Here is a 13,688-nt window from a genome sequence, read left to right on the forward strand (position 1 = left end):
TATGATGTCCATCTTGTCTTAGATAGCTACCTATGCTAAGGCTCTATTTTCAATTCCATGTCATTTATTTATGAACACTATGTAATATTCATGCATTTAGCTGGATAAGTGAAAATACGTATATAAATCATTAGATGGATTAGGTATCGGTGATCGAAATGCTTGATGTATGACCTAATGTATGAATTACTTGGTTATGATTTATCTAGTGCATGACTTAGCAGAGTTATTTTTGTTTCATGTATGGATTAAGTGGATATGATTTATCTAATGAATGAATTAGTGAAGTTATGATTTATCTAATGTAAGATTTATTTCCAGTATGAACTACAAAATTGACACATGGGTACTATATTTAATAACATGATGTTTAATATCATGTATCTATATCTATTTTGTTGTTATATATATGCATGGATGAAAACTAACCTACAGATTTGAAAGAACCATATGATAACCAAGATCTACTATTCCATTCGGGAAGGTCGAGACATCTAATAAGGAAAGCTATGACGTACATTGTTCTATTACGTTTGTTATTTAATTAATATGCACTCTTATGACATGGGTAAAATGGAAATGACAAGTGGCATGACTTCCTGACTGGATTATTTGATGACAAGTCCAACCAACGCTATAGTGTGGTCCATATTAAGATTTTGACTGTAGTTGTAAGGAGGGATGGAGGTATTTCCCACTGTGTAACCTCCAAACCTAGAATCGTAGGAGGGCAATGATGGAAACACTCCCCTAGACATGTGATGATGATTACCAGTTGGTGTTGACCCTAGTTGTAAGGAGGGGTGAAGGTATTTCCCACTGTGTAACCTCCAAACTTAGAATCGTGGGAGGGCAGTGGTGGACACGCTCCCCTAGATGTGTGATGACGATTTCCAATTGCCTATTGGGGAAGTTAGGTTGATATAGTCAACGATTCCGCCATATTGGTTTTATCAGTGGTTAGATTGGTATATCCTATGCCACCATATGTAGCAGTAGAGGATGGATAGGGTGGGAATGGAAGTAGGTCAGGAAAGATAGGGGGATATAGATCAGTTGGAGACTCTTGATGGGACATGATGTCATTTTCTGACTTATCGCATTTTAATACCATAAATCTCTCTCCATTTGTTATACCTTATTTCCAAACTTCTTCGAACTCTTGTATCTTTTACACTCTAACTTCGGGATGAACTTTTCTGAAGGAGGAGTGTATGTAATGACCTACTTAATCTTATCTTGCATATATTTACTAAGTGTTTAAATTTCCTTCAAATATGGACTTATGATTATCAAGAAATATTGGTACATACCCAAATTGGTGAAACTATAAATTTGGTACTGATATAAATTTTGTTATTATTCCCAATTTAACTCCCCAAATTTTTAAATTTTGAGAAGACATAGTCCTCTCCAATTAGTTACCAATTTATATATTCGTCTCTCATCCCCAAAATGTACTCTCACATTTACTTGGGAGAAGACATGGTCCTCTCCAATTAATTACCAATTTATATATTCATCTCTCATCCCCAAAATGTCCTCTCACATTTACTTGGGAGAAGACATGGTCCTCTCTAATTAATTACCAATTTATATATTCATCTCTCATCCCCAAAATATTTACTTGGGAGAAGACATGGTCCTCTCCAATTAATTACCCAATTTTATATTCATATCACATTCCCAAATGTCCTCTCATGCTTACTTGGGAGAAGGGAAGTCAAATGTAAGGATGAGGGAGAAGTTATAACATTAATGAGAGATGGTTGAGGTGGAGAAGAGAAGGAGGAGCATAAAAGGGGAAGGATGAGGGGAGGAAGGGGGATCCTTGGTATTGCTTTTGGTTTTGGTTTGGCTGTGGTTTTGGAGGAATTGTTTGAGAGAGAGGAGGGAGTATTATTCATCTTGGACACACTATATCTGGTTGGACTTGGGCTCAGAGGGCTAGGGAACCTATTGAGGTTTCCTCAGCTAGAAACTACATCCTGGTTGGCTAGGAAGTAAATCCAGTCGATTGTCAAGAGGAGCATTCTAACAAGAGCAACAACTCAAGGGCATCTCCACCGGGCTATCGGTACAGATATTCCTCTATGCATAGATTACTCATGTAAGTGATTGAAATGAAATGTTCACTATTTAAATTGTAGGAATTAGATCTTAAATGATAAATTTATCATCATTTAAATGTCTTGTGAGAAATACATTATTGCCCATTTATTTCATGTAAAATTAGAGAATATAGATATGGTAGAGGACCCTAGGAGGGGACCTTACACCTATAAACACCTTATACCTCACAACCCCCAAATTCCTACAATATATTGACCTTATTTTTCACAATTTTAAATGGAAGGGTAGGACAATGCTCCAAACTTGATAAATTCACCCATATCTAGCTTATATTGTAGATATCTAAGGAACCTAACTAGCTAGACAATAAAAAAATTATACAAGAGAATTCAATACAAAATCAAGAGAGAAAAGGACAAGGCATTCTAATTGCTAGAGAAGAAACAATAAGTTCCTCCTTGATGGAGTTGCCATTTTTGCTAACAAAAATTATCTTATGTGGATAGGTGAGTTATTCCACGAGCCTTCCTATGACTTATGAAAAAAAAGGGTTGAAATACTATGAGGAAATCCATTAGACGTGAACCAAAATAAATCTATCAATCATGCAAGAAGGTTAAGAATATCAAATTATGTATATTGTCTTCAAAGTTTGTCAATTTATGATCCTGATAAGTGTAGCTTCGGAGATCCTAGCTCTATTTCTTACAATTTGTTACCTACATAGACAAATGAAATTCATTTTCAACGATATTCTACATAATGGATTTATTAGGTGAAAATAAACTATGATCCAATTAATTAAATCAATCTAGCAACCCTAGAATCCAAAGCTTTGATTCGCACTATAAACATTTGGTATCAGAGCTTTGGATTCTAGGGTTTCGCTGCTCCAAGCAGGTCATCGTGACATGTTCGCTATAGCTTTTTTCTACGACATTTCAGAAGCTTAAAAAAAAACCATTTGAGAAGACATTGAGCTGAATATCAGGTACGAATTTCAGAGATTTTTGCACTATATTTGCGGAGATATGATCTAAGGAATTTGGTCTTCTTGCAGACTCCTGAATTTCATTCCAAATAGGTGACCTGGGGAAAATTGTCATAACTTTCTCTCTGAGCATCTGATTGAAATTTCATAAGAAGGTATAAAGAGGATGGTCTGTAGTTTCTTGTATATATTTTTTAGAGCCAAAGGTCGAAATAGTGACTTGTGGCACATCGTACAAGTTCGCTCTACTGAACTACTCTATAATTAGGTCACTGTGGGAGATTTTGCATAACTCTTCCTTGGAGAATCCAATTTGCATCACACTAGTGGCATTGAAAAGAGGACGTAGAGGGCTACTACAGGTCGCAATTTCATAACTTAAATATCCGAAAGTACAGAGTTACAGTCGTTTCAAGATCAAGCTCCTAAAATCAAGAAAAAGCAAGATGAAGAAGTTTGATGGCAAAGATCAGGTAAATTGGATACTTCAGATGGATCCGGTAAATTTATCTACATGGTGTACCACTGTTACAAAATGTATGTATTGCATCTTCATATCTAGAACCAGATCAATTTTTATGGTATGAAGGGCTTTGTTCTCGTAAACAACTTGTTACGTGGTCAATTTTCACGGAGGAAATGATGGAACATTATGATGATACAAAGAGCAACACCACAACAATTGGAAAGGGTAAAAGGGCTTTGTGACATAGTGGAAAGCAAAATTATGGAAACGAGGAAGCATACCCCTCACAACTATAAAGATGGAAGTGTTGTTTCTCCTAGCCTTCCACAACCTACAAGGGTTACACCACAACAATTGGAAGAAAAAAGAGAAAAAGGGCTTTGTTACAATTGTGATAGCAAATGCACTAAAGGTCATAAGTGTGTTGAGAAGAAATTATTTTACATATAATATGAAGAGGAGGAAGAAGAGGATCAAGAAACCTCAAAAGAAGAGGATATATGCCAGGACCCCACCCTAGAGAAAGAAGAAATGAAACAGACCATATCATGTAAAGCATTGGCAAGAATTACCACTCCTCAAACTCTTAAGATAGAAGGACATATCAAAAAGAAAAAGGTGCAAGAACTGAAAGATCACATCGAGAAAGAAGAAATGAATCCAACCATATCTTATAATTCATTGGCCAAAATTACCACTCCTCAAACTATCAAGATAGAAGGACATATCAAGAAGAAAAATGTTCAAGAAGTGAAAGATCACATCGAGCATCAAGAAATGAATCCGACCATATCTTGTAAAGGATTTGAAGAAATTACCACTCCTCAAACTCTAGAGATAGAAGGACATATCAAGAAGAAAAAGGTTCAAGCAGAGAAAGATCACATCGAGCATCAACAACAATTTCTCCAACTTTTAAAGGATAACGCCACTTCGGCACAAAATCAAACGAAACAACAGGTAGATCAACATCGTAGTGAAAAATGTTTTGATGGGGTCTTTTTACTGGTACATCTCAAGCAAGATATTTATGAGAAGGAAACATTGGCAATACTACATGCACTTAAAAAATGGCGACCTTACCGAATGTGAAGACTCTTCAAGGATGAGGATGTGGAAGCATTGTTTTGTGTTATTTCTATTATCCAACCAGATTGGATAAACGAAGCAAGGGATGAATGGAAGAAGGATGAAGAAGTATTGCCACTTATTCAAAAGTCACAAAAGATCCAAATTCAAACAATATTGCCAGAAATTGAAGAGGAAGGAAAAATCATATTGGAACCTGGAGCAGCCACAGAAACAAGAACTCGATAGCTACAAAATTGATCAATTTCAGAGTATCTCATCAAGTGGAAGAACTTACCTGCTGAAGATTCCACATCGGAGGACAAGAATTTTATACAGAAGCATCAAGAACTACTAGGGGTTTGCGAAAAGCAACCCTAGCAACCCTAGGGGTCCCTTACACCTATAAACCCCTTATACCTCACAACCAAATCAATCTAGCAATCATTCAAGAAGGTTAAGAAGATTAAATTATGTATATTTTGTTCAATGTTTGTCATTTTATGATCCTGATAGGTGTAGCTTATGATATTGTAGCTCTAGTTCCTACAACTTGTTACCTACATAGATAAATGAAATTCCTTTACAATGATCTTCTAGATAATGTATTATTAGTTTAAAAGAAAATATAATCCAATTAATCAAATTAGATCAATCATATGATAAATCATGAACATAAAAGGCATGAAATGTGGAGGGGAAACTATATAATATAAACTACAATACAATAGATAGTAAAGTTTACCTTAAATCTTGGCTTTATATTACTTCTTTCTCCTTGTCATCACCCTTCTTTGAGCCTCATAGAGATGTCACAAATAACATAAAACATTGTTGGAAGGAAATTTCATTTTCAACAACATAAACTTGCATAAAATTTCTCCCTCCTTCCTTTTGTAAGGCCTCCATTATATATGAAGGAGAAGCTATAACAATATTAAAGGATTGGATTGAACGTTTTAGTGAACTAGGGGATCCTAACACCTAAATGAAATTTCATGATGATGAATAAAAGGTATATATCTCATCATGAGTGGATTCTCCTTAACATTATCAAATTTGAAGTTTGGGAAGGAAGTCATGGGTTATTATTAGTGTAGACTATGACAATTATGTATTGCAAGAAGTGTAGATAGAGACCAATTATGTTTTGACCTGAAGGGTGGGTGCAAGCACCCTTAAAACTTATTTTGACAAGGGAAACAAAAGTGGTGTCTTAATAAATTATTTCAGTAGATTTGCATAGGCTCAAATAGGGTGATTTTTAAGGATATAACAAATACCTATAAACCCCTTATACCTCACAACCCCCCAAATGGCTATAATATATTGACCTTATTTTTTAGAATTTCAAACAGAAGGGCAGGAACATGTTATAAACATGGTAAATTCACCCATATCTAGCTTATATTTGAGATATCTAAGGAACCTAACTACCTAGACAATAACTAAATTATACAAGAAAATTCAATACAAAATCAAGAGAGAAAAGGACAAGGGATTCTAATTGCTAGATAAGAAACAATAAGTTCCTTCTTGATGGAATTTCTATTTTTCCTAATGAAAAATCTCTTATGTGGATAAGAAAGTTATCCCACAAGCCTTCCTATGAATTATGATAGACAAATGGTTGAAATACTATGAGGAAATCCATTAGGCATGCACCAAAATTAATCTATCAACTAGACATGAAGGTTAAGAAGATCAAATTGCATATATTTTCTTCAAAGTTTGTTATTCTATGATGCTGATAGGTGTAGCTTCTGAGATCCTAGCTCTAGTTCCTACAATTTGTTACCTACATAGATAAATGAACTTCCTTTTCAATGATCTTCAACATAATGGACTATTAGTTGAAATAAAAATATATTCCAATTAATTAAATTATATCAATCACATGACAAATCATGAACATAAAAGACATGAGACGTGGAAGCGAAACTATATAATATAAAATACAATACAGTAGGCAGTCAAGTTTACCTTGAATCTTGGCTTAATATTAATTCTCACTCCTTGTCCTCACCCTTCATTGAGCCTCATAGATATGTCACAAATAACATAAAGCAAAGTTGGAAGGAAATGTCGATTTCAGCAACATAAACTTACATAAAAGTTCTCTCTCCTTCCCTTTGGAAGGCCTCCACTATATATATGAAGGAGAAGCTATAATAAGATGTAAGGATTGGATCAAATGTTTTTGTGAACTAAGTGATCCTAAAACCTAAATTAAATTTCACGATGATGCATATGAGATATATATCCCATCACATGTGGATTCTCCTTAACATTATCAAATTTGAAGTTTGGGAAGGAAGTCATGGGCCAATATTAGTGTAGACTATGATAATTGTGTGTTGCAAGAAGTGTAGATAAAGACCATTTTTTGTATTTAAGGGTGTGTGCAAGCACCTTAAAACTTATTTTAAAAAGGGAAAAAATTGTGGTGTCTCAATAGATTATTTTAGTAGATTTGCATAGGCTCAAAGAGAGTGATTTTTAAGGATATAACAAATACATATAAAAACTCTATACCTCACACCCCCCTAAATGCTTGTAATATATTAACCTTATTTTTCACAATTTTAAATGGAAGGGTAGGACCATGCTCTAAAATTTGTAAAGCCACCCATATCTTGCTTATATTTGAGATAAATAAGCTACATAACTACCTAGACGACAAGGAATTATATAAGAAAATTCAATACAAAATGAAGAGAGAAAAGGACAAGGGATTCTAATTGCTAGAGAAGAAATAATAAGTTCCTCCTTGATGGAGTTACTAGTTTTGCTAACGAAAAATATCTTATGTGGATAGGTGATGTAGAAGATCTAACCTGAAAATATATCACAATGGAAAATATGCCCAAGGAATAAGACAATACATGATAGAACTTCAGATATTTATTAATATCAAAACCCTTGAGGTATGGAAACACCACAAAAATACTCCTTAAGGAAGGAGAATACTCCATAATCCATATGCTTGTCATTATAATAATCTTTGAAATCATCAATGGGGAGTCTCCAGCTCTATATAGGCTTCATACATACAATATCATGGGTCTATAAATACCATACATCCAATACCATGGGCTTATCACATTATTTCCTAACTACTTGTGGTCCCTTGCATAATGTGAGTTAACTACTTTATTTACTAATTATGGGCCTTTTATTTCTCATCCTTACATTATTCATTACATTATTCCCTTGGGTACCTCCCTCTATACCCCATATTATCTCCCCTAGGTATACTACATTCCACCCCCCTTAAACATGTTTCATCCCTGAAACATGAGAAGAACACAAATAATAAGATCTACTCAAAAGAGTAGTCCATTGGTACCATGCACATGCATATAGCCATCCCATAGAAAGGTTAACACTTGATCTAGTTGGTGCCTCGCTCGCTTGAGATGGAAGTTGTTCTAGTGGCTCCTCTATGTTGATGTGTTGTGGGTAGCTTGTCACACCTCTATGTGTGTCATCCAGGCGTTTTGTCCTTTTTACTAATTTTTCCCCCCCTTTCTCATTGTTGTCTAGGTGGGTGGTGTGGGTGGTGATATGCTCAAGTTTTAGCTGATGGTGTATCTTTAGTCAATACATGATGGATCTAGAGTGGTATGTGGCATCTGTGATTATTGTTGGTTTTCCATTATTACTTACACCCAATACTCCTCATTTGATGTGTTAGTACCTGTAGCGTTTTCTACTTGGACCTCCTTGGGCTCTACCTGTTTATTAATGGAAATAAACTGTAATGTAATTTTCTTATTTTTATACCAAAGTTTCAAGAATTTCTTCTACATATTAATATTGATAGTACCAATAGATTATGTCCAAGGGTATCCAAAAACAACATTGCATCAGCCATATTTGAAGCATAAAATCATAATTCAACACATACTCATTCATGGAAATCTTCAAATGTTTATAAATTTGAACATCTTCATTATCAAACTACGTGTTTTCAATATATTTTGCTGGGACTTGCAATTTTTTTGCCAAATTAACATTGATAAAAGTATGCTTGCAACTAGGAGTGATAAACACAATGATCTTATCTTTCTGAATACTTCCATGAACGTGTAATATGGAAATACTAGTAGAAAATGAGATTTTATGGCACTTATTTTCCTTCTTTCCAACATGTGACCCCTTTTTCAAAATGACCTTTCCAACCTCTTCATCAAGAAGTGCCCCTATATGTTCATGTTAAAGTGATTTCCACCATATGACAGCCTCATCCTTGAAATCATTCCATGGTCCATAACACCAACTTATTGGGCATTGTAGCTTCTTATATGTTAGTTATTCTTCAATAGTAGCGGCATCATTGTTTCCTGTAAAATATAGCTAAGTATAACCTATGAAGTAGAATGAGCGTTTTGAAAAATTTTACCTACTTTGTGCCGCAAATTTTAAAATGTAAAAAAGTTGGTCAATATGGCTCAAAATCCGTGTTATAGACTATTTTCAGAAATGGAATGGTCATTATGCATCTTTTCATGTTATTGAAATAATGATCGCAACACTCTAGAAACTCAAATTCATGTTGCAATTATCCCGCATTCACAATAATTTCTGAAAATGAGTTGATTTTAAATCAGTGATATCTCCCTCATACAAATTCCGGTTCAATAGATTTGTTTTTTGAATTTTGGTGATTTTTCAAGAGGATCCCATCTCTACAATTATTTTTCCAAAATTCCCCACAAAATTTTCAAAAATTTACTCGAGAGTCATTGTCCACGAATTGTCACCAGAACAAATTTTGCAAAATAATTGATTTTAAATCAGCGATATCTCCCTCATCCGGACTTTGATTTGATTGATTTTTTTTTTAAATTGGGTATTTTTTTTCAAGGAATTCAGATATGATTTTTTTTTTCTTTTCAAAAATTTCACCAAGTTTTTCATATCTTATCTGTAAACTCTCCACCCAAAAAATTCCTTCAAAAAATGAAAAACAAAAATATCCCCGCTTTTCCCAAGAAAGATCTCTGATACCACTTGTAGTAGATATGACCTACAAATATATTAAAATAAAAAATATTCCCAAGAAATGATATGATAGATTATATAACTTCAGATCTTTATTAATCTCAAAATCATTGAGGTTGGGCAACACCATACAACTACTCCTCAATGAAGGAAAATAACCCACAAGCCATATGTTTGTCAATACAATAATCCTTGACATCCTCAATGGGGATTCTTTGGCCTATATATAAGCTTCATACATACAATACCATGATTCATTACCATGGGTCTTTAAATACCATACATCCAATACCATGGGTTTATCCCATTATTTCCTAACCACTTGTGGTCTCTTGCATAATGTGGGTCTGACCACGTTATTAATTAAGTATGGTCATTTATTTCTCATTCTTACATTATTCACTTCAGTACCTCCTTACGTACCCCATATTATCCCCCATTTTTATACTACATTATCCCACTTGTAGTAGATTTGACCTGGAAATATATTAAAATTGTATATATACCCAATAACTATAAATAATCCTAAGAGAAATACAAGAACAGAGTATAAAAGTTTTATATATTTATTAATATCAAAACCCTTGAGGTATGGTAACACCTTACAATCACTCCTTAAGGAAGGACAATACTCCACAATCCATATGCTTTTTAATATAACAATACATGACGCCTCTCAATGGGGAGTCTCTAGCCTCTAAATACCATACATCCAATACCATGGGCTTATCCCATTATTTCCTAACTACTTGTGGTCCCTTAAATAATGTGGGTTAACCACTTTATTTATTAATTATGACCCACTTATTTCTCATCCTTACATTATTCATTGCATTATTCCCTTAAGTACCTCCCTTTGTACCCCATATTATCCCCCCTAGGTATACTACAAGTGATTTATCCCATGAGCCTTCCTATGACTTATTGCAGACAAAGGGTGAAAAGACTATGAGGAAATCCATTAGACATGAACCAAAATCAATCTATAAAACACACAAGAAGGTTAAGAAGATAAAATTGCATATATTTTGTTCAAAGTTTGTCATTTTATGATCCTCATAGGTGTAACTTATGATATCCTAACTCTAATTCCTACAACTTGTTACCTACATAGATAAATGGAATTAATTTTCAATGATATTCTAGACAATGGATTATTAGTTGAAAAGCAAATATAATCCAATTAATTAAATTAGATCAATCACATAATAAATCATGAACATAAAAGACTTGAAATGTGGAGGGGAAACTATATAGTATAAACAACAATACAATAGATAGTCAAGTTTACCTTGAATCTTGGCTTTATATTACTTCTCACTCCTTGTCCTCACCCTTCGTTGAGCCTCATAGAGATGTCACAAATAACGTAAAACAAAATTGGAAGGACATGTCTTTTTCAACAACATAAAATTGCATGAATTTTCTCCCTCCTTCCCTTCGGAAGGCCTCCATTATATATATATGAAGGAGAAGCTATAATAAGATGTAATGATGGGATTGAATGTTTTAGTGAACTAAGGTATCCTAAAATCTAAATGCAATTTCATGATGATGCATATGTGGTATATATCCCATCATGCGTACATTCTCCTTAATATTATCAAATTTGAAGGTTGGGAAGGAAGTCATGGGCTATTATTAGTGTAGACTATGATAGTTGTGTGTTGCAAGAAGTGTAGATAGAGATTAATTATTTTTGTCTTGAAGGGTGGGTGCAAGCACCCTTAAAACTTATTTTCACAAGGGAAAAAAGTACGATGTCTCAACATATTATTTCATTAGATCTGTAGATGGTCAAACAAGGTGATTTTTAAGGATATAATAGATAAGTAGAAACCCCCTATACCTCACACCCCCCCAATGCCTACAATATATTGACCTTATTTTTCACAATTTTAAAACACCCTTTATGGATGAACCTGTAAAGATATTGGTTAAAAAGGTGAAGCGCCCATGCCCAATAACCATTACATATAGCATCAAACCTAGATAAACTATCATACATACCTCTAATAAACCCACTACCAAGACAACCATATAAATTAAATAGGAGCAAATATTAGATGGCAAACGTAGAAGAGGAGGAAAAATCACCACTTTTACATTAGTCATAGCATGTTCCAAGTGAAAAAAAAAGGAGAAACTGCCCTTTATGAGCTTCAATTTAGTCTCATTTTCCTTTTGGGTGTTATCACTATTTCAATGCCAAATTTTAACAACCATACTAGAGACATGGGGAGGAGCCTTCATATCATCCTATTTTCAAGAGCCAACATGACCATCAACATATCCACATAATAGTAAAAGATTTGTTATGTTGAATCCATTGATTGATGATGGTGTAATATCCTTAGAAGATAATTCAAATACACACACCTAATATCAAAGCAGAGTGAAAGGAAACAAACCTTGCATTTCACATTTATTAGGAAAAATTATATTATGAACAAATTGTATTAAATTAAAATCCTTCATATTTTGTGAGTAATATTATTTTTCAAAATAGTATTATTTACTTTTATATTATTGCATTGAGAGGCACTCCCGAGACTAATATGGAAGAGATGGTGTAATGTCATGTCTTGTTTTGTCATATTATACAGAAAAAATAATAAAAATAAAAACAACTGTATTTTGAAATAAAAATAATTTCAAACTAAAATAATATAAATAAAAATTCTCTGTTATTTTTATTAATTTTTGTTGGGTAATTAAGGGAAACTTCACTGGGATATTTTGATATGAAAATCCATGGTATTGTGGGTTTAAGAGAGCCCATGGTATTGAACCATGGTATTCGTGTGGAATATAGCCTATTTAAAGGGGGGAATTAAACCAACAAATTAGTAAACATAATTATAATTGTAATTGTAATTATAATTAACAAGGGCTATACCTACCACTTAACTTAAATATAGTTAAATTAAAGTAAAAGAAATAAATTGAAGTTAGACAAGGGCTACATAGTAGCTACTACTTACTACTTAGATTAAATATAACTAAATTAAAGTAAAAACAATATCTTGAAGTTAGTGTTAAGGTTTAGGATTCAGTTAGTTTAGGTTTTACTGATTCCTAAATTTAATTATTTTGATAATATAATTATACATTGTGGCTATGGAAAATACAATCCTACCCAATGACAATAATAATGTCTTATTGCAATGATAATAGTTTTTGTTGAGATGGTTCTCTAGAAGGTTTTACATTTTTTTTGTAAAGTATAGATAGATATTTTAAAGGGTCGTTTTTCTTGCTAGATATATATGTGAAATATAAGTTGAATATATTCCTTAAAAAATATAAATCTTAAAAATAGAGTTTCTTTATTTACTTAATTATTTGTTGTTTGAATTGATAACAATTTTAATGGGTGCTTTTTTAAGACACTCCTTGACGTGAAGTCACTAGTTCAATTCCCTGCCCCTATTGGGGTGATATATTGGAAATGATGAAGACACAAGATTTGATTTGAATAGAATATTCTTGTAACACCCTTAGTGAATAAGTAAATATTTCAATTTACTTATGCTAAAAGTAACTTGCGAGACTTTGGGCTAAAGAAGGCCTAGATATAATGTTAGACATGAATATTTTATTTCTTTTTTATTAAATTAACAAGATTAGATATGGCAAGCCAAGGAATTATGGGAAGATACAAATGCTAAATGAGGATTTACTTATTAGATTGTTAATGGACAATTAATCCTTTCCCTAAGGATAAATATTTCAATTGGGAAAGGAGAGCGGAAGGTAGAGAGAGGAACTTGAGGCAATCAAAAATGAGGAGAAGAGAACTCATTACCTCACACAAGGCATTTTTTTGGAAAAGAGAGCAAAGGGTAGAGAGAAGAACTTGAGGAAATCAAGATAGAGGAGAAGAGAACTCATGACCTCACGCAAGACATTTTTGAGGTAAGGAAGGACGCTACCATAAATAAATTTCTAACCTAGTTGTCGCTGATGGAATTTCTATACAGAGTCTATGAAAGCTCTCAGCAACAAAATTCTTATGCTGGGGTTGGGGCCAGTGGAATTTATGTGCAGTGACGTATATGGTCTCTATCCAAGAAATACTAT

The sequence above is a fragment of the Pinus tabuliformis genome, chromosome X (genome assembly GCF_031772625.1).
Source record: "Pinus tabuliformis cultivar Carrire ecotype Pingquan chromosome X, CPIR1, whole genome shotgun sequence".
In the NCBI taxonomy this organism is placed as follows: Eukaryota; Viridiplantae; Streptophyta; class Pinopsida; order Pinales; family Pinaceae; genus Pinus; species Pinus tabuliformis.